The sequence below is a fragment of the Panthera leo genome, chromosome E1 (genome assembly GCF_018350215.1).
Source record: "Panthera leo isolate Ple1 chromosome E1, P.leo_Ple1_pat1.1, whole genome shotgun sequence".
NCBI lineage: Eukaryota > Metazoa > Chordata > Mammalia > Carnivora > Felidae > Panthera > Panthera leo.
The window spans coordinates 39832238-39840285 of NC_056692.1; positions in this window are offsets into that span (position 1 = coordinate 39832238).

Genomic DNA, 8048 nt, shown 5'->3' on the forward strand with positions numbered 1-8048 from the left:
AAAATATCTACAGGTGTGGATAAATATAGCTGACAAGAGAAAGTCAGCCCTGTTTAACCACCCCCCTCCCTTAGAATTTCATGGATGCAGAAAAGTCAAGATGTAACCATCTGGTGCTTTCTTTTGGTTCCCACCACAAGTGAAGACAAACCAGAGACCCAGAGAAAGTCTTTGTTTCAGTCGCTACTGCTGCATAACAGAAAGCCCAAATACAGTGAAATAAATCATTTTATATGTGATATAAATAATGTTATTATGCTCATGGATTCTGTGGGCCAGGAATTCTGAAAAAGCAAAGTAGGATGGCTTGTCTCTGCTCTGTAATGTCTGGAACATCATCTGGAAAGACTCAAAGCCTGCCTGGGCATCCTCAAGGCAGCCCAGAAGAATGAGGTGGAAGTTGCATTGCCTTTTATGACCTATCCTCACAAGTCACTAGTGTCACTTACTCTATAGTCACGAACTTGCCCAGATTTGAGGGGAGGGTCTACGTCAATGGAAAACTAACACAATCATGATGTAGAAAGAGTGTGGGAATAAGAGATATTATTGCACAATCTTCTTTTCATACAGTCTTCTTCTTATCCTGGGTAATCCTTTCCCAGCATGTGGGATGCATATGGCCTACAGTCTTTGTCCTCTGCCTCTTTCCTCCCCTTTCTCCCCAACAACAAAACCAAGAGGTATCTGGCATCAGCCATTTCTTCAGGTTTACTAATAACCCTTTAATTGAACCATACCCTGCATGCTCACTGTATTTCTTGCCTCTCTCTCTCTCTCTTTCTCTCTCTGCCTCATTGCCCATTAACAAGAACCTAAGGGAATTATTTGAAGGAAGCTAGAGTAAGGGCTACAAGCTCTCTCAGTTGGTCATGAAGGCTAATTTAATTCAATATCTCTGGTTTCACTGAAGTCAGGGAAGTATGAGGATCAGAAAAGATGATCCACGTTGAATGCACACTTGTCTCCTAGTCGAAGGAAAATCTTCCCAGCCATGTATTTTATGTTTGGAGCATACATGCCACCACAAACTCTATTACCTGCCATCTTGGAACTCTCCCTCCATATATAGTCAGGGTTGTCCAGAGAAACAGAACCAATAGGATATATGTAGATAAATAAATATAGATATAGATTATAAGAAGAGATTCATTATAGAAATTGGCTCACATGATTATGGAGGATAGGAAGTCCCACTATCTGCCATCTGCAAACCAGAGAACCAGGAAAGCTGGTAGTATGATCCAGTCTGAGTCTAAAGGCCTGAGAACCATGAGCATTAGTATCCAGGGGCAGGACAGGATAGATGTCCCAGCTCAAACAAAAAGAGCAAATTCACCCTCCGTCTGCTTTTTTTGTTCTCATCAGGGCTTCAATGGATTGGGTGATGCCTACTCATGTTGGTGAGGGCAATCTTCTTTACTCAGTCTACTGATTCAAATGCTAACCTCTTCCAGAAACATCCTCACAGACACACCCAAAAACAATTTTTACCAGCTATCTGGGCATCCCATAGCCTCATCAAGTTGACACATACAATTAAACATCACACTTCACAATCCCCATTTTTCTTTCTACTTCTATTTTAAAATTTATGACAAAGGATGCCACTGGAAGACATTCTTAATTAAGATCAAGATTTGCATTTGAAAAAGAAAATTCCATTCTGAGCAGGAAAGTTTCCTAATACAATGAATCTGCAAGATAAGATATCTTAGAGAAACTTGCATACCTACATGTGGTCCTTCTTGATAACCATACACTTATCTTATTGATGCTTCTGTGGTTGAGAGCATTTCCATATTTGTGTTTAGATAGGGTGCTTCCCAGTTCATCCTAGAGAGGGAAATATTCATATATAAATCTCGGCAGTGCTTCCAGGAGAACCCCCACAGGGATGAGTAGGCATTCAACATGGATCATCTTTTCTGATCTTCACACTTCCCTGACTTCAGTCAACTCTGAGGTATTGAGTTAAATACCTCAGATATTGCAGGCAAAGCTAAAGCAGTTAGATCTTTTATAAAAGGCCTTTGACTCACTTGTCCTCCTTTCTCCTTATCATAGGAAGTATGAAAATCACAAATGCCTTTACACAACTACTTTATTGCAAGGATCTGGACTAATGTCATTCCACCATTTGGTAGCTGTGGGTTGCCAGGACCAAACAAGAATGAATATCCTCCTGATTACTCAGCCTATCTTTAGCACCAGACATTTCCATCAGGTCAACAGCACAACCAGTAAGATTCCAGGGTCTAACACCTGGGATTACAACAACCATTGCTGGCTGAAATGAAGAGATTAGCTCGCTTTTCCACTCAGTTCCTTTGTATTTTGATTTATACTTTGATAGCAACAAAATCCTTTAAGAAAAAAAAATCTAGGCCAAAAATAAAAAAGAGGATCATGGACAAGAAGGGGTCAAGATGGTGGAGCAGCATAGAAGTTCTCTGCTTCTCTCATCTCTGAAATGCAGCTAGATCAGCACCAAACCATTTTGCATACCTAGAAAGTTGATCTGAGGATTAAAACAACAATCTGCATAACTTGAGCCACAGAACTCAGCAGGTACACAGCACAGAGAGGTGAACTGGGGGAGAGAGAAGTCACAGAGGGTAAGGAGCTGTTTTTGAGGAAAGAGGACAGAGAAAGGGGGGAAAAGAACAGGAAAACTGCTCCCCCACCCCAAGTAGCTGGAGAGAAAGAGAAAGAGTAAAAACACCCACAAGTGACTGAAGAAGAAAGGAAGAAAGGAGAAGGAAAAAGGTTTCAATACCATTAGGACCCTATAAACAGGGGAGAGCAATCTTGGAAATTCCACAGTTTGATACCTGGCAGTGCAGATTCATTGTATTAGGAAACTTTCCTGTTCAGAATGGAATTTTCTTTTTCAAATGCAAATCTTGATCTTAATTAAGAATGTCTTCCAGTGGCATCCTGGTGGGAAGGGCGAATCCCCAGGAGCAGGCAGCAAGGCCTGAGGAGTCCGTGGGCCACACGGGGAGAAGCAGTTCCCCTAGTAGAAGGACATTTGGTAGACACCATAAGGCCTCCCCACAGGCAAAGATCCCAGTGTACCCCAGAGAATAACCATGTTTGCTGGCATTGGAACAAAGATGCCAGGGTGCAGTGAAACCTGTTGACAGTTGTGTGTTGTGATTTACCATAATCCCTGAACCTCTGTTGCCATGTGATTGCATGAACTTTTTCTGGGGCAAGCTGGCACCTAGCCATTGCTCCTAGACCCTCCTCCAGAGGGTCAGAACAGGTCCAAGCTTCAGGGCCCTCAAAAGTGAGGAGTTTGGAAACACAGCCCCATGATAAAATTCAGGAGGTAGGTGCCACCCGGCAGGCTGACGGCTTGAACATGGACAGTGTAGAAGCGGGGAATGGACAGAAGCCGGAGACAAAGGAAGAGTACTTGATTGCTGGTTGGTGAGAGTGCAGTGTTCCTGTGCCAGAGACTGGGAAGCTAGGTGAAGCCATTTTCACCTTGCCCACACATGTACATAGATGCACATGCACATATACATGCACACACATGTATGGAGCCAATGAGAATGGAGCCATTACACCAAGCCTCTTTCAACTGCAACAACCAAGCCCTAGATGACTACCACAAGTATCTCCACCTGCTTAGTGTACCAACTATAAAGTCCTTCATAGTTTGACTTCTAGGGGAAATGGGATATAATTTCATTTGGATTTCATTCTGTTCGCTGGTCGATCTATCTAGTTTTTTTTTCTTTTCTTTTCTTATTCTTGGATACAGAAAGAGAAAAAAATTATTTTTATTTTCCATTTTTATAAAAAAATTATTTTTTACCATATTTTTTACTGTTTTTGTAAATTTTTTATTCTATTTTACTTTCTTCACTTCATTTTATTCTATTTTATTGTATTCATTTGTTTTAAGTTTTGAACAGTTTCTTACTTCTTTTCTTTTCTTTTCTTTCCCTTTTTTCTCTATTCTATCAACCTTCTTTCAACAACCAGACCAAAACGCACTTAGGACCTAGCTTCCTTTATTTGATTTTTTGTGTTGTTTTTAATTTTTTAATTTTAATTTTTTATTTTATTAATTCTTTTTCTTCCTCCAAAATGAAAAAATGAAGAAACTCACTCCAAAAGAAAGAACAGGAATAAATGACAGACAGGAAGTTAATCAACACAGATATAAGCAAGATGTCTGAACTAGAATTTAGAATCACGATAATAAGAATACTAGCTGGGGTTGAAAAAAGCATAGAATCCCTTTCTGTGGAGATAAAAGAAGTAAAACGTAGTCAGGACAAAATTAAAAATGTTATAACTGAGATGCCACTGTAGCAAGGATGGATGAAACAGAGCAGTGAATCCATGATATAGAAGACAAAATTATAAAGAATAATGAGGCAAAAAAAGAGGGAAACTAAGGCACAATAACATGATATAAGAATTAGAGGGGCGCCTAGGTGGCTCAGTTGGTTAAGTGTCCAACTTTGACTCAGGTCATGCTCTCACCATTTGTGATTTTGAGCCCCACATCGGGCTCTGTGTTGATGGCTCAGAGCCTGGAGGCGCTTTGGATTCTGTGTCTCCCTCTCTCTCTACCCCTACCCCTCTCAAGTTCTGGTCTCTCTCAAAAATAAATGAACATTAAGAAAAAAGAATTAGAGAACTCAATGACTCATTATAAAGAACTACCATCTTAATCATAGAAGTCCAGGAGATGAATAGAGAGATAAAGGGGCAGAAGGTTTATGAGAGCAAATCATAGCAGAAAACTTTCCTAACCTGGGGAAAGACACAGACATAAAAATCCAAGAAGCACAGAGAACTCCCATTAGATTCAACAAAAACCGACTATCAATAAGGCATATAATAGCCAAATTCACAAAATACACAGACAAGGAAAGAATTATGAGAGCAGCAAGAGAAAAAAAAAAGTCCTTAATCTATAAGGGAAGACAGATCAGGTTTGCCGCAGACCTGTCCACAGAAACATAGCAGGCCAGAAAGGAGTGCCAGGATATATTCAATGTGCTGAATCAAAAAAAAATATGCAGCCAAGAATTCTTTATCCAGCAAGGCTGTCATTCAAAATAGAAGAAAAGGTAAAAAATTTCCCAAACTAAAACTAAAGGAGTTCATGACCACTAAACCAGCCCTATAAGAAATTTTAAGGGGGACTTTCTGAGGGGAGAAAAGATGAAACAAAACAAAAAAAGACCAAAAGCAACAAAGACTAGAAAGGACCAAAGAACACCACCAGAAACTCCAACTCTACAGGCAACACAATGGCAATAAATTCATATCTTTAAGTATTCACTCTAAATGTCAATGGATTAAATGCTCCAATCAAAAGACATAGGGTAACAGAATGGATAAGAAAACAAGATCCAACTATATGCTGTTTACAAGAGACCCATTTTAGACCTAAAGACACCTTCAGATTGAAAGTAAGGGGATGGAGAACCATCTATTATGCTAATGGCTGCCAAAAGAAAGCTTATATAAGACAATCTATATTTTAAAATAAAGAATGTAACAAGAGATGAAGAAGGGCATTATATCATAATTAAGGGGTCTATCCACCAAGTAGATCAACAATTGTAAACATTTATGCCCCCGACGTGGAAAACCCAAATATACAAATCAATTAATAACAAACATAAAGAAACTCATTGATAATAATACCATAATAGTAGGGGACTTCAACACCCCACTAAACAACAATGGACAGATCATCTAAGTAGAAAATCAACAAGGAAACAATGGCTTTGAATGACACACTGGACCAGATGGACTTAACAGATATATTCAGAACATTTCATCCTAAAGCAGCAGAATACACATTCTTCTCAAGTGCACCTGGAACATTCTCCAAAATATATCACATACTAGGACAGAAATAAGCCCTCAACAAGTACAAAAAGATCGAGATCATACGATGGTATGATGGTCTGTGGTATTTTCAGACCACAACACTATGAAACTTGAAACCAACCACAAGAAAAAATTTGGAAAGAAAATGAATACTTGGAGATTAAAGAACATCCTACTAAAGAATGAATGGGTTAACCAAGAAATTAAAGAGTAAATTAAAAAGTACATGGAAGTCAATGAAAATGATAACACCACAGCCCAAAACCTCTGGGATGCAGCAAGGTGGTCATAAGAAGGAAGTATATAGCAATCCAGGCCTTCCTAAAGAAGGAAGAAAGGTCTCAGATACACAACCTAACCTTACACCTTAAAGAACTGGAAAAAGAACAGCAAATAAAACCCCAAACCAGCAGAAGTTGGGGAATAATAAAGATGAGAACAGAAATCAATGCTATTGAAACGAAACAAAACAAAACAAAACAGTAAGAGTTCAATGAAACCAGGAGCTGATTCTTTGAAAGAATTAACAAAATTGATAAACCCCTAGCCAGTTCGATCAAAACAAAAAAGGAAAAGACCCAAATAAATAAAATCAAGAATGAAAGAGGAGATATCACAACCAACACTGCAGAAATACAAACAACAATAAGAGAATATTATGAGCAATTATATGCCAATAAATTGGGCAATCTGGAAGAAATGTACAAATTCCTTGAAACATATAAACTACCAAAACTGAAACAGGAAGAAGTAGAAAATTTACACAAACCCATAACCAGTAAAGATATTGAATTGGTAATCAAAAATCTCCCAAAAAACAAGAGTCCAGGGCCAGATGGCTTTCCAGGGAAATTCCCAAACATTTAGACAAAAGTTAACACCTATTCTTTTGAAGCTGTTCCAAAGAATAGAAATGGAAGGAAAACTTCCAGACTCATTCTATGAGGCTAGAATCACCTTGATTCCAAAACAGACAAAGACCCCACTAAAAAGGAGAATTACAGACCAATTTCCCTGATGAACATGGATGCAAAAATTCTCAACAAGACACTAGCAAACTGGATCCAACAATACATTAAAAGAATTATTCACCACGAGCAAGTGGGATTTATACCTGGGATGCAGTCCTGGTTCAATGTCCACAAATCAATCAACATGATACATCACATCAATAAAAGGACAAGAACCACATGATCCTCTCAATAGATGCAAAGAAAAGATTTGACAAAATACAGCATCCTTTCTTGGTAAAAACACTCAAGAAATCAAGGATAAAAGAATCATACCTCAAGATCATAAAAGCCATATACAAAAGATCCACCACTAATATCATCCTCAATGGAGAAAAACAGAGCTTTCCCCCTAAGGTCAAGAACACGACAGGGAAGTCCACTCTCACCACTATTATTCAACATAGTATTGGAAGCCCTAGCCTCAGCAATGGAACAATACAAAGAAATAAAAGTCTTCCAAATCGGCAAGGAGGAAGTCAATTTTCACTCTTCACAGACGACATGATACCCTATATGGAAAACCCAAAAGATTCCAAAAAATCGCTAGAACTGATCCATGAATTCAGTAAAGTTGCAGGATATAAAATCAATGCACAGAAATCGATTGCATTTCTATACACCAATAATGAAGCAGCGGAAAGAGAAATCAAGGAACTGATCCCATTTATAATTGCACCCAAAACCATAAAATACCTAGGAATAAACCTAACCAAAGAGGTGGAAAATCTATACACTGAAAACTATAGAAAGCTTATGAAATAAATTTAAGAAGACAGAAAAAAATGGAAAAATATTCCATGCTCCTGGATAGGAAGAACAAATATTGTTAAAATGTCAATACTATCCAAAGCAACCTACATATTCAATGCAATCCCTATCAAAATAACACCAGTGTTATTCACAGAGGTAGAACAAATGATCCTAAAATTTGTATGGAACCAGAAAATATCCCAAATAGCCAAAGTAATCCTGAAAAAGAAAACCAAAGCTGGAGGCATCACAATTCTGGACATCAAGCTGTATTACAAAGCTGTAACCATCAAGACAGTATGGTACTGGCACAAAAACAGACACTCAGATCAATGTAACAGAATAGAGAACCCAGAAATGGACCCACAAATGTATGGCCAACTAATCTTTGACAAACCAGAAAGAATACCCAAA